This window comes from Macaca mulatta, chromosome 7 (assembly GCF_049350105.2).
Source record: "Macaca mulatta isolate MMU2019108-1 chromosome 7, T2T-MMU8v2.0, whole genome shotgun sequence".
NCBI classification, from domain to species: Eukaryota; Metazoa; Chordata; class Mammalia; order Primates; family Cercopithecidae; genus Macaca; species Macaca mulatta.
The window spans coordinates 56,277,963-56,292,335 of record NC_133412.1 but is presented as its reverse complement, the minus strand read 5'-3'; the positions used below and the strand labels follow the sequence as shown (position 1 = coordinate 56,292,335).

General features: G+C 46.4%; 1 long non-coding RNA gene across 1 annotated transcript; it reads right to left on the bottom strand.

Annotated features, from left to right (window-relative positions):
• Positions 1-2,375: 2,375 nt before the first annotated feature.
• On the bottom strand, positions 2,376-14,302 carry LOC114679461 (uncharacterized). Its single transcript, XR_003731365.2, has 2 exons — positions 14,118-14,302; positions 2,376-4,939 (listed from the first exon to the last, which is right to left on the bottom strand). It is a non-coding gene; the product is annotated as an uncharacterized LOC114679461 (long non-coding RNA).
• Positions 14,303-14,373: the final 71 nt, after the last annotated feature.

Sequence of the window (14,373 nt, the reverse complement as noted above, 5' to 3'; positions counted from 1 at the left end):
CCGTCTCAAACAAAACAAAACAAAAAACATAGGCCTGGTGCGGTGGCTCATGCCTGTAATCCCAGCACTTTGGGAGGCTGAAGCGGGCAGATCATAAGGTCAGGAGTTCAAGACCAGTCTGGTCAACATAGTGAAACCCCCTCTCTACTTAAAATAGCCAGGCATGGTAGTGCACGCCTGTAGTCCCAGCTACTGGGGAGGCTGAGGCGGGAGAATCACTTGAACCTGGGAGGTGGAGGTTGCAGTGAGGTGAGATTGCACCACTGCACTCCAGCCTGGGTAACTGAGTGAGACTCCATCTCGGGAAAACAAAAAAGGGAAAAGGACCTGAATAATCAATACACAGCCAAAGAAACTTTTAAATAAATGGTCGACCTTAACAATAGTCAAATGCATGCAAATTTCTTTAAAAATTTATTTTTATTTTAAAATATTAATAAAATGCAATGCCTTATACCATCCAATGTATAGTGCACTGCTTGGCTGGCCTTATAAATTTCCACAATCTCTTTGAAAACAGTTTAGCAATGTGTCTCAAGAGACACATTAACTGTTCTTACTCTTTCACCTAGTAAATCCATTCCTGAGAATTAAACTCTTGGGGGAAAAAAATCCGGGAAGAAAAAGCCATCAACACAAAGATATTCATTATACAATTATCCTTAATTTTGAAAACTAAAAAGAAAGAGAAAAACAGTCTAAATGATTAACAGAGGAAATGGTTATGTAATTTAGGGGAAGTGAATGAAATGGACCATCATGCAGCCTTCAAAAGTGATCAGTGGCCTGGCATGGTGGCTTACATCTGCAATCCCAGCACTTTGGGAGGCCGAGGTGATCACTTGAGGCCAGGAGTTCAAGACCAGCCTGGGCAATATAGCAAGACATTGTCTCTACAAAAATATAAAAATTTAGCCAGCCATGGTGGCATGTAACTGTAGTCCCAGCCACTTGAGAGGCTGAGGTGGAAGGCTTGCTTGAGCCCAGGAGTTAAGAGGCTACAGTGAGCCATGATTGCACCACTGCACTCCAGCCGGGATGACAGAGGGAGACCCTATCTCTAAAAATAAAATTAAAAAAATTTTTTTTTTTTTTTTTTTTTTGAGACATAGTCTCTCTCTGTCTTCCAGGCTGGAGTGCAGTGGCACTATCTTGGCTCATTGCAAGCTCCGCCTCCTGGGTTCACGCCATTCTCCTGCCTCAGGCTCCTGAGTAGCTGGGACTACAGGCACCCACCACCACGCCTGGCTAATTTTTTTGTATTTTTAATAGAGACGGGGTTTCACCATGTTCGCCAGGATGGTCTCGATCTCCTGACCTCGTGATCCACCCGCCTCGGCCTCCCAAAGTGCTGGGATTACAGGCATGAGCCACCACACCTAGCCAAAAAAAAATTTTTTTAAGTGATTATTATGAAGACTTTAGCATCTTGGTAAATGTTTATGGTTGAATGTTCAGAAAAAAATCAAAATTTAAACTCTTATCTATGTTCTCTTATAACTTCTTTTTATATGTGAACAAAGAGTAGAAGGAAACCTGCTCCCTCCCACAGAATTCCCCCACCCAATAAAATTCAACTCCAGCCTCCTAGTTGCTGAGGCCAAAAGCTTGAAGATCAGCTGTTTTCAAAATAGGTTCAGTTTTGGACATTTTTCCCCTTGGCAGCTGCTGCCACCAGGGTCCAAGTCAGAGTCATCTCTTGAGCCACCAATGCAGTGGCCCCCAAACTGGCTTCCCTGCTTCTGCCCCTTAAAATCCATCTCCTGCCAGAGGGATTGTGTTCAAACATAAGACAGACACATCCTTTTCTGCCCCAAACTGCCAGCGACATCCTCTCTCTCTCCAAGTAAAAGGCAATGCCCTGGAAGTGCCCCATAAGGCCCTAAAGGGTCTAGTCCTGATAGCCCCTCTCTGAGCTTCTCCCCCACCACTCCCTTGTCTCCCTTGAAGCCAACCTACCTCCTTGCTATTCTTTAATCAGGCCATGCTTCCTCCCACTGCAGGGCCTTTGCACTTACTGTTCCCAATGCCTGGAATGCTTTTTCACATGGCTTGTTCCATCAGCCACTTTCCATCTCCCCTCTCCCAGTCCCTGGTAACCACCAATATCTATTTTACATCCCAATGTATTCACCTACTCTGGGCATTTCATATAAACAGAGTCATATAATATCTGGTCTCTTATGTCTGGCTTCTTTCGTTTAGCATGATGTTTTCAAGACTTATCCATATCATAGCATGCATCAGTCCTTCATTCCTCATGACGGTCAAGTTATATTCCATCACATGAATAGACCACATTTTATTCATACATTCGTCAGTTGATGACCGTTTGAGTTGTTTTCGCTATTATGAATGACGCTGCTGTGAATATATGTTTTCTTTCTGATTTCCTTTATTGTTCTTAAAATGTTACTTGTCAATAAAAATTGTGTTCCTAAAAAGTCCTTATACCTCAACCTTCTAGCAGCACATGTATTACCTAAAATGCACACCACCTCCACTGCCCGTGCCCTGTCATATGTCATTAAAGCCCAAAATTGCATGCTTCCCTGGAGGAATGAAAAGATGTCTGAGATGAGTCTTCAATCAAGAGATTTTTCCCTTTGTCATACCTCCCTGTTAATAAACAGGAGACATGGCAGAGCCTAGCGGGAAGGAGCTGGGCCCTGGGGAAACTCGCTCCCAAATGTTCCACTGCAGCGACTTCAGGCCAAAAAAAGTTACCCTGAATACTTGTGTTTCCACAGATGGGTTTTACTGTGTGGTCCCTCCAGCCGTCACTGCTGAGCCACCTACTATGTCAGGATGCGACAGGAAGTCAGAGGGGCTAGAGATGAAGCATTTCTATCCCCTACCTTGGAGGGAGCTCCTAGCCTCTGAGGGTCTGGGCAAGTACACAGATCGCCACAGCAGCAGGGAGACACCTCATGGGCAGCTCTCACTGGTCTATTCATCCTGCATGGAGAGACTCAGCAATGATTACTGATTAAAAAGATGAATTGTTACTATGACTTTGCACTTCCACTCTTCCATGGCCTTGAGAGAGAAATCAAGGCCCACAGAGCCACTGGCCCTCAGGCCCCGCCACCTAGAAATTTCAGGGCTCTCCAAACTTTCACAATGAAAACTGAACTCATTACTCTCCCCAAAACCTGCCCTCTCTCCTGTGTTCCCATCTCAGCAGAGGGCCTCATCACCTACCTAGGTGGTTACCAAACCAGAGTATCAGCCTCAATTCCTTCATCACTCATTCGAAAAAGATTCTCTGTGCATCTATGATATTCCAGACCCTATGCTAGGCACAAAGAAGAATGGAGTGACCCAGGGGAGGTGAAGTCCCTGCCTCCTGAACCTTAGAGTGGTTCTCAATGCTGCCAGATGCTCCCTTTTTATAACAAATATTTTGAATATCCTCTTTGCCATCCTGAAATGAAATTCATGGATAATCTAAACCACTTATACACATAATGAAAAAACAAAATCAATATAATGCTGCTACTGTAATATGAAAGAGAAATAAAAGGAATACTGTAATAAAATAATGTGTTTCAATACATAAATGCTCAGGCCTAATACCCTAAAAGACATTATGAAGCAGTCACATGCTTGCATCTACTTTTAACAAGTTTGGATTTGAGAGAGGTATGATAATATTCAGGCCACAGTTTTTATCTTTGACTTTTAAAAATAAGAGCGAAAAAAGCAGATATTAATAGACCATGAATCACAGTGATGGTGACATTCACAAATGCAGATGAATACAGGTGTGCTGTATGGCGTCAAGCAAAAATCTTTTTTTTTTGAGACAGAGTCAAGCAATCCTCCTACTTCAGCCTCCCGAGTAGCTGGGAATGCAGTCATGAGCCACCATTCCCAGCTAACTTTCTAATTTTTTGTAGAGATAGGGTCTTGCTATGTTGCTCAGGCTAGTCTGGAACTCCTGGGCTCAAGCAGTTCTCCTGCCTCAGCCTCCCAAAGTGTTGGGGTTACAGGTATGAGCCACTGCGCCAGTCCAGGTGAAGCAAAATTCTTAGTTGCCACAGGCATCTGGGTTAATTTCTTCTTTCTCAATCACAAATCATGTTGCCATCTCCGATGTTACCTCCAAAATGGTGATCAAGTCTTGTTAAAGTTTTGAACATAGTAAATTTTATTCTTCCCTTGATTTGTATTCCTGGACAATTGAACATATGTTAAGATCACAGAAAAAAGAGTTTGTTTATAAAACAGAGTTGCGTTCCAAACTCAGGTCATTATAAACAGGTTTGTTTCCTACAGGAGTATCTGATTGATCTCCTCAAGGTCCTGCAGGACATGAGACATTCTTCACTCAGCAGGATTGTCCCAGCATTACAGAACACCAGCATCCCCAAAACCCAGGCACTAAGTGGAAATAGTACCCTCTTGTCATTGCATCCATAAAATACCCATATAGCTCAAAACATTCCTTAGGGAGCAGTATCCCTCCCGTAACAACACTGATCTAGAGGGTAAATATTCAAGCAGTTGATCCCAATCCACTGAAACAAATGCTGTAATATGGATTCCAGGGTCTGTGGATCCTGTAAGCCTGGGGTACCTCAGGAACTAGGGGAGATGAGACAGAGTGTCATGGGGGTAACAGCAGAGATTGTTACAAGCAGACAAGACTTAAGGGAGGCCAATTTTCCAAACAGAAAGAAGAGAAAGAAAAGGAGTGCCCGGCAGAAAGGATACCAGGAACAAAGGGCCAGGTGGGAAGAAGTAGAGAAAGGCAGGGTCCAGACCACATGCACCTATCATGGCAAGCAGCTTGGACTCTGTCCTGGGGAGGTAATGGGGCGCCATCCAAGTCACCATGTGCTTTACTCATAAGTGCATTATTTTGCTTAATGAATGTTCACCAAAAGATTTGTCCTCTAGAGGCCCATTTGGGGATAGCATCTCTGGAGCCAGCCTAGAAATAAGGAAATAAATGCCATCGGGGTGTTGATCGAATCAAATTGACCTGACTTATCTCCCATCTGTTTATACTGCAGGGACTGGCTTTGCTCTATCTGCCTAAGTCCATGGGTCAAGTTCAGAGGATGCTATAAAAACAGTGATAAAACTTCCTTCAAAGCAGATAATGACTCCCAGTCCATCTCTCTTCCTGGAGTAGCTGAGCCTTGGGCTGCAAGGTTAATGGAGTAAATACTTGAAAGCCTATTCTCATAGTCTCTGGGGTGGACAGAGGAATTAGCTGCCCCTTATAAAGGGACAACATTTATTCTCAGTGTAGGTGCCAGGGCAATAGTGGAAGATCCTCCAGGCAAACCTGGGTCCCAGTTCTCACATTGACATTCTCCAGATATGTGAATTTGACCTTCCATTCTCTCACCTGCAAAATGGAGTTGTTAACACTCCCACAGAGAATTCAGAAGACTCTCTGATTAATGTGACACCTTATAACATCTTTAAAGATGTTTGAGTAAGCTGAAGCTAACAGAATGACAAAAGACTTTGATATACTTTGGATATTTGTCCCTGCCCAAATCTCATGTTGAAGTGTAATCCCCAATGCTGGAGGTGGGGCCTGGTGGAAGGTGTTTGGGGCCAGATCCCCCATGGCTTGGTGCTGTCTTTGTGATAGTGAGTTATAGTGAGATCTGGTCATTTAAAAGTGTATGGCACCTCCCCCTTGCTCCTGCTTTCCACCTGTGTTATGCAAGCTCCTGTTTCAGTTCTGCCGTGAATAAAAGCTTCCTGAGGCCTCACCAGAAGCCATGTTTTCCTGCACAACCTGCAGAACCGTGAACCAATTAAACCTCTTATCTTTATAAATTACCGTCTCGGGTATTTCTTTATAGCAACGCAAGAATGGCCTAACACAGACCTGCTGAAGCGCCCATTCTCCTGGGCTAATCAGAAGATCAGAAGATGCAGGGAAATTAATTAAATCAGAACCCTCCCTATACAAACTTCCCAACAATCCTCCAAACACAGAAATGAACATCTAATCATTCAGGGCCTGCCTCTGAGCAACCCATAGTAGCCTGGGAGAGCCAGAAAGATAGCTCTAGAAGACAGTTCATATTATGACAAGATCCTTCAGAGACATCAATGTGACCTGAGGATGGAGCTTGGGAAAGGTTAAGGGATTCCCAGGTAGTTTTTGTTCCTTTTGTGTAAACCATGATGTCAGGCCTCTACAGATACAGGAACCCCAGCTCACTGGGATTCTCCCAGAGGTCTTGCAGAACTACCTTAAGTGTGATGAAGAACTCTTCTCAGTGCTCTGAAATGATGAGCATCATCCATCACTTTCATCCCAGTGATGATGAAAGCAGCCTGTTCTTAAAAAATATAAAAATCTGGGCCGGGCGCGGTGGCTCAAGCCTGTAATCCCAGCACTTTGGGAGGCCGAGACGGGCGGATCACAAGGTCAGGAGATCGAGACCATCCTGGCTAACACGGTGAAACCCCGTCTCTACTAAAAAATACAAAAAACTAGTCGGGCAAGGTGGCGGGCGCATGTAGTCCCAGCTACTCGGGAGGCTGAGGCAGGAGAATGGCGTAAACCTGGGAGGCAGAGCTTGCAGTGAGCTGAGATCCGGCCACTGCACTCCAGCCCGGGCGACAGAGTGAGACTCCGTCTCAAAAAAAAAAAAAAAAAAAAAAATCTGGCCAGGCGCGGTGGCTCACGCCTGTAATCCCAGCACTTTGGGAGGCCGAGGTGGGCGAATCACCTGAGGTAAGGAGTTCAAGACCAGCTTGGCCAACATGGTGAAACTCCATCTCCATAAAAACAAAACAAAAAAACACACACACGCACACAAAATTAGCTGGGCGTGGTGGTGGGCGCCTGTAGTCCCAACTACTCAGGAGGCTGAGGCACAAGAATCGCTTGAACCTGGGAGGCCAAGGTTGCAGTGAGCCGAGATCACATCACTGCACTCCAGCCTGGGCGTCAGAGTGAGACTCCATCTCAAAAAAAAAAAAAAAAAAAAACCAAGTATGAGGATCTTAGACATTTGGGGTGCTATTTTCACCCCACAGACACCCCCACCTTCCTCTCTGATACTGAAAGCTTGGCAAGTATAATCACCCGATGGGTTCTTCCTACCCGCTGCAAAATCAAAACCATTATATGTTGGCTTAGTTAACACATTTTTATGAAAAATAATCATGTATTTGAAAACAAAACTATTTAGTGAGAAGAGTGGCATTGTTTTACATGCTTGCAAATGTCTTTAGAGCTTGGCTTAATAGAAAACTGCTCAGGCTGGGCGCAGTGGCTCACGCCTGTAATCCCAGCACTTGGGAGGCCGAGGTGGGCAGATCACGAGGTCAGGCAATCGAGACCATCCTGGCTAACATGGTGAAACCCTGTCTTTACTAAAAATACAAAAAAATTAGCCATGCTTGGTGGTGGGTGCCTGTAGTCCCAGCTACTCGGGAGGCTGAGGCAGGAAAACAGCGTGAACCTGGGAGGCGGAGGTTGCAGTGAGCAGAGATGGCGCCACTGTACTCCAGCCTGGGCCACAGAGTGAGACTCCGTCTCAAAAAAAGAAAAACAAAAAACAAATAGAAAACTGCTGAATTTCCGCATTTGCTTCTTCATTCAACCTGTTGCAATATCACACACCCACATAACTTCTGGAAATCTTCACTCTACACTTGTAAGAAAATGAGAATGAAAAAGGCAAATAATGTCTCAGTATTATTATGAGATATTGTTGCCCTTGCAGACTTTCTGCAAAGATCCCAGAGACCCCAGGAGACCCACGATCACACCCTGAGAGAGGCCATTCTCGAAGCAGCTGGGACTTTACCCAGAAGCCCACACTCCAGACACCCTTCCATAAGGGCTTCAACTGTCTTGATGCCATTCCAGCAGCAGAAGGTCTGTTCATTAGCAAAATGGATGGCTGAAATAATTGTCCATTGATCAAATGAGTGGTATTTTAGATACGTGCAGGGTTGTTCAAGTACCTCTGCTCTTACACACACAGGACATAAAAACCTAGGGAGTTTTGATGGGGTCTAGGTCTTAGGAGTCCATCTGGTCTCAGATTCAAGTTTCTGAGTAAGGATGCAGTTGTCTGATCCCAAATTGAAGGTTGTTCAAATCTTGCCCCTTAAATATTGTTTGCATCTTCCTTGAATGAAATCCCTTCCCCCTTTTCTTTGAGACAGAGTCTCACTCTGTTGCCCAGGCTGGAGTGCAGTAGTGCAATCTCAACTCACTACAGCCTCCACCCCTCAGCCTCTCAAGTAGCTGGGACTAGAGGTGTGTGCCACCATGCCCAGCTATTTTTTGTATTTTTTTTTTAGAGATGGGCGTCTCACTATGTTGCCCAGGCTGGTCTCAAACTCCTGAGCTCAAGTGATCCTCCTGCCTCAGCCTCCCAAGGTACTGGGATTATAGGCATAAGCCACTGCACCCAGCCTGAACTAAATCTTTCAAGAGGGAAGCTTATTGAAATATGCAAAAGGTCAGGAGCTAGGCCTTCATTGAGCTCATAGAGAAGGTTATATGACTGTTGGGGACCTGCTTGCTGATAAGTGATGGTACAAGGTGTGGACTTCAGTCTGAGACTTGCTTGCCTCAGATCCCCTCATTTTTGTTTTGTTTGTGGAAGGAAACATAACACCCTTACCTATCACTCATTACTGGAGATTACTGAGATCTGCAGTAAAATGAACCTAGTTGTGGATGAATTGGTTTAGGTCATTTCATGATAGATATGGCCATAACAGGAGAGACGTGAGGGGGGCTTGGACCACAGTGATAGCAATGGAGTGCTAAAAAGTGGCTGGCTTCTAGATACGACTGGCTGTGCTAATGAACTGAGTGTGTGGGGTCTGAGGAAAGGAGAAAAATCAAGGGTGCCTCCAAAGATGTCAAAGGTACCCAAAAGAGTGTGTGGGACAGGATCCAGAAGAAGCAGATTTGTGGGGGAAATTGACCCGCTCCTCCCTCAACAACGGGACAGTCACCATCCAGTTGGGGTCCCATTTGAGCCATCCAATAACTTCTCACATCCAGAGTAGCTTCCGGGGAAGGCTCTAGGGCGGGTCAGGCTCCCGGAAGGGAGAAAGGGGTTTCATTCTGTTGGCTCTGTACTAAAGGACTAGTCACTAAATCCTCCGGTAAGAAAATATTTTTCAAGTCAGAATATTTGGGGATCTAGTTGATTAAATGTTATAAACAGGTCCAGGAAAATGTACTCTTTTAAAGGGTGTTAGTTTTACATTTGCTAAGACCATGTGCTAGACCCTGGGAGATTCCTCTCTGTCTGGGGATGCAGATGAACATGTAATCCCAGCTCTCCTGTTTCTTAGTGTTTGAGAGGGAAAAATAACCCTATGACAAAAAAAAAAAAAAATAAGTCCCAGGGTGTGTATTTATTTATCCACCAAATATTCATTAAGAACCTGCTATGTGCAAAATGCTAGAGAAACAGAGACAAGCTGTTCAGTGCTAGGATCTAGGTCAGGTTAAACTAGGGGTGTGTGTGTGTATGAGACAGAGAGACAGACTGAGGCAGACCTGGTAACTGCTCACATACTACAAATCACAGCCATGTCAGGGAAGACGCCAAGATCACAATGCTTTATAGGTAAAGATAAGAGTAAGATTTGAATTGCCCCTAAGATAGAGAAGACTCCCATGAGCCAAGAGGCCCTGAGCTGATAAAAAATAGAGGTGGGATAGTAAAGGATTTGAGTGGAGGACTGGGGAATGACTCATGGGGCCCAGAGGGCTGCTAGAAGGCAGGCTGCAGGCTTCATTTACTTTAAGAGATGGTCCCACCCAGACCTTGGGCTGAGGGATCTTCCATCTCTGTCATTAAGATCTACCTAGATTCAGGCTGAGACGGGCGGATCATGAGGTCAGGAGACCGAGGCCATCCTGGCTAACACAGTGAAACCCCGTCCCTACTAAAAATACAAAAAAATAGCCGGGCGTGGTGGCAGGCGCCTGTAGTCCCAGCTACTCGGGAGGCTGAGGCAGGAGAATGGTGTGAATCCGGGAGGCAGAGTTTGCAGTGAGCTGAGATCGCGCCACTGCACTCCAGCCTGGGCGACACAGCGAGACTCAGTCTCAAAAACACAAAACAAAACAAAAAACAAACAAACAAAAAGATCTACCTCGATTCTAAGTCTCAGAAGAACAACTTGCAGATTGAGTTGTTCTGCAATAAATGCTACCAAGTGCTTGTTTGTGATGCAAGGTCATCTCGATCACAAACTGCATCTTCATCGCAAACGAGCACTTGGGCAGCAGGTCAAGATGACCTCTCATCCCAAAGCAGCACTTGGTAGCATTTATTCCTGTTTTATTTCCAAATTTTAAAATAAACTTCATTGTGTGAGTCAGAAATGAAAAAAAATAACCTAACATTTAATGAGTATCTGGCACCCCTGCTGCCTTTTCCTGTTATGTTATTTATATGACTACAATTGACAAGGAGTCAGCCCCCTTTAAACAGTGGTAATCACGTTTCCCTGTCCTAGACTGTGTGATCAAGAGAAGAGTCTGGCAGGGCACGGTGGCTCACGCCTGTAATCCCAGCACTTTGGGAGGGTGAGGCAGGCAGAACACTTGAGGTCAGGAGTTCGAGACCAGCCTGGCCAACGTGGTGAAATCCCGTCTGTATTAAAAATACAAAAATTAGCCGGGTGTGGTGGCTCACACCTTTAGTCCCAGCTACTCAGGAGGCTGAGGCAGAAGAATCACTTGAACCCGGGAGGCAGAGGTTGCAGTGAGCTGAGATCATGCCCCTGGGCGACAGAGTAAGACTCTGTTTCAAAAAAAAAAAGAAGAGTCAGGGCCCAGATTTAAATCTACCTACTACCAGCTGTGTGACCTTGGGCAAGTCACCTTCTCTGAAACTATTTCTTCATCTGTGAAATGGGACAATAATATGAAACTCTACAGACTGAGGAGGCTATTGTGGAATAATCAAATTTAGTAAACATAGCACATCTAGTACAATTCTGGGCACTAGATAGGTAATCAGTAATGTTTCATTCTTCTCCCTTGGCCCATCCTCCCTTCCAGCAAACACACACACTCTGTTCCTCAGGGACCACACTCAACATCAGGGAGCAGCTAAAGCACAGGATTTTGAATCAGAGAACGAGGTTAGAGCTTTGCTTTGCTACTTCCCAGCTGGGTGGCATCTCTGAGTTTGGCCTCTCTGAGCCCGAGGTTTCTCATCTATAACATGGGAATTGTGTCCCTTGCCCCTCCTCACAGCATTGCTCAAGAGAGAGCTTCAGATGGGCAACGGTAATAATGATCTAAAAGGACTTTTTTTTTTTTTTTTTTTTGAGATGGAGTTTCGCTGTTGTCACCCCGGGTGGAGTGCAATGGCACAATCTTGGCTCATGGCAACCTCTGCCTCTCAGGTTCAAGTGATTTTCCTGCCTCAGCCTCTTGAGTAGCCGGGACTACAGGCGCACCACCACGCCAGGCCAATTTTTTTTGTATTTTTAGCAGAAATGGGGTTTTGCCATGTTGACCAGGCTTGTCTCAAACTCCTGACCTCAGGTGATCTGCCTGCCTCGGCTTCCCAAAGTGCTGGGATTACAGGTGTGAGCCACTGCACCTGGCCTAAAAGGATTTTTGAGAGGAATTTTCTAGTCTGGTTGGTTGCCTCCATTTCTCCCCTATGAGAAGAAGGGCTCCCGGGACTGAAAACACAGTCCTCTTTGTAGAGGTTCCAGATTTTCTACCTGGAACACCTGGTATGCAAATGAGCAGCATGTTCGCAATTGTACAAGTATGCACCAGAGCAGGATCTGGACACACAGAGTTGTGGCCTGTTCATGCACAATGTGGAATCTAAGATGGGAAGAAGGAAAACTTGTGTAATAGTGGTTATGCGGTTTCAAAAGGGTTTCCTTTTCCCCAACTCTAACATGGGAGAAAGGGGAGGTACAGAAGAATCCTTTAAATGTGCCTTCTCTGCTCTAAAATTCCACATTCTCTGAATCTCTGGGGATACATCCTGCCTTCTTTCCCATGGGTGAGGCCCTTATTGCATGCATCCACAATGAAGAAAAGATGGTGAGGTGACCCCTGAAGGCTGGTCACCAATCCCCAGGCTAATGAATTGCTTCTTACTCCTCTGATAGCAATTGATGGTGCCTCTGAAGACTCTTGTGATTTCAATAGGGTGACATGTCTGTTTAGCTGATGGCTGCTGTTCTCACCAGGGAGTGGCAAAACAAGGTTGGAAAACCCCAACCAGTAGCCTCAGATATAAAAGAAAACTAAAACCACGAGGGATCATCTGCCAAACTTGGAGCCCTGTTCCCATCAGAACCCACAAGCCTCAGCAGCCTAAGCAATCATTCTCAAAGTGTGGTTCCAAGACCAGCTGCATCAGCATCACCCAGGAACTCTCATTCTTAGCCACCCCAGACCTACTAAATCAGAATCTCTAGGGGTACAGCCTCCCAAGTAATTTTGATACATGCTCCCAGGTGGTTTCAGAACCACTATCCTAAAGTAACAAACCATGCATTTTAAAGCATAAAGTCTTGATCTCACCCAGGCATGGTGGCTCACGCCTATAATCCTAGTACTTTGGGAGACTGAGGCAGGAGGATCACTTGAGCCTGGGAGTTGGAGACCAGCCTGGGCAACATAGTGAGACTCCATCTCTATTTTATATATATAAAAATTTTTTTTAAAAAGTCCTGATCTCTTCAAAGTCCACTTTCAGTTGTGGAATGGTATGTTGAGCCAGTGCCTGGGTCCAGTCCACGTTCTAGTAATTCCTAGCTGTGGGACCCTGGGCAAGTTACTGAACCTCTCTCAGCCCATCTCTTTGCCTATAATATGGAGATAATACCTACTGATTCAGTTGTCCTGAGTTTAGAAATAACAGTTGTATGGGCTGGACCCCAAAAAGATAGCAGTGACTCCATTTGGTGGATGGGGAAGGAGTTCAGAACATGGCACCACAACATATGCTGCTCTGGCACATTGAGTATTTGAGTTAAAGCCACTTGAAAAACAGCAGATGCAAGAAGGGCACTCTTGATCCTCCTTCTTTTTCTAAAAAACAAGAGATGAGGCCAGACATGATGGTTCACATCCTATAATCCCAGCACTTTGGGTGGGAGGCCAAGGTGGGTGGATCACTTGAGCCTGGGAGTTCAAAACCAGCCTGGGCAACATGGCAAAACCCCATCTCTACATGAAATACAAAAATTGGCCAGGCCTGGTGGCTCACGCCTGTAATTCCAGCACTTTGGGAGGCTGAGGCGGGTGGATCACTTGAGGTCAAGATTTCGAGACCAGGCCAGTCAACATGGTGAAACCTCGTCTCTACTAAAAATACAAAAAAAATTAGCTGGGCATTGTGGCATGCGCCTGTAGTCCCAGCTACTCCGGGAGGCTGAGGCAGGAGAATTGCTTGAACCCAGGAGGCGGAGGTTGTAGCAAGCCAAGATCAGGCTACTGCACTCCAGCCTGGGCGACAGAGTGAGACTCCATCTCAAAAAAAAAAAAAAAGAAGTATTTAGGTTTTGCCAGTTCTCAGGGTCTTCATTTCCTTATGAGGGTTTCCACGTTGTGTAAAACTTGTATTAAATCTGTTTTTCTCCCCTCAATCTGTCTTATGCCAAATTAACTCTCAAGCCCAGCCAAAGACCCTAGGAGGGCAGAGGTAAAGTCCTGCTTCCCTTACAATGGCATTTGCTTAAAAGCTCCAGAAAATGTCTTGTCCTTTGTCACACTTCTGTGGACACAGTCAAGTCCTTTAAATCCTCTCAAGTCTCACGTTTGTAACCAAGGGCTCAGAGAAAGCCAAGTAAATCCTGACCTGCTCCCTAAGGAACCCAGAAGGTCTGAGATGCCCTGCCTAGGCCGCGGCCACAGGCCAGATGGGCTTCCCGAGGCCTGGCCGGGAGGGCCTCAGATGTCAGCTTGACTGACCCCCTCCTTCTCCCCAGAGGGAGAGGGCCCGGGGAAGGGCTTGACCAAGATCACGACGCGAGACGCTGGCGGAGCGCGGCCCCAGCTAGATCCACTCACTCACAGTCCTCGCTGCCGCCCCCGCCCCAGGTCAAGGGGCGCCACCCGCCCCACTGCTCGCCTCAAGAGGGTTTTTTCCCAGGCCCCGCACCCTCACCCGGTGCGACCTAGACTCCCACGGCGGGACCCGGGCGCACGCCTCTTCCTGCCACAGGGCGGCCTCGCCGCCGCTCCGTGTCTTTGTCCCCGCCTCCGAGACCCCCGCGCGCCCCCAGCACTTCCGGCCGCGGGAGCCCAGGGTTCGTGCGGGGTAGCGTTTCCCGCGGCCAGGTCGCCCCCTGCCGGGATCCGGGAGCGCTGCAGCCGTGGAGCCGGGTGCCCGCCCCTCTTACCGCCGGGGGCGGAGTCGCTGC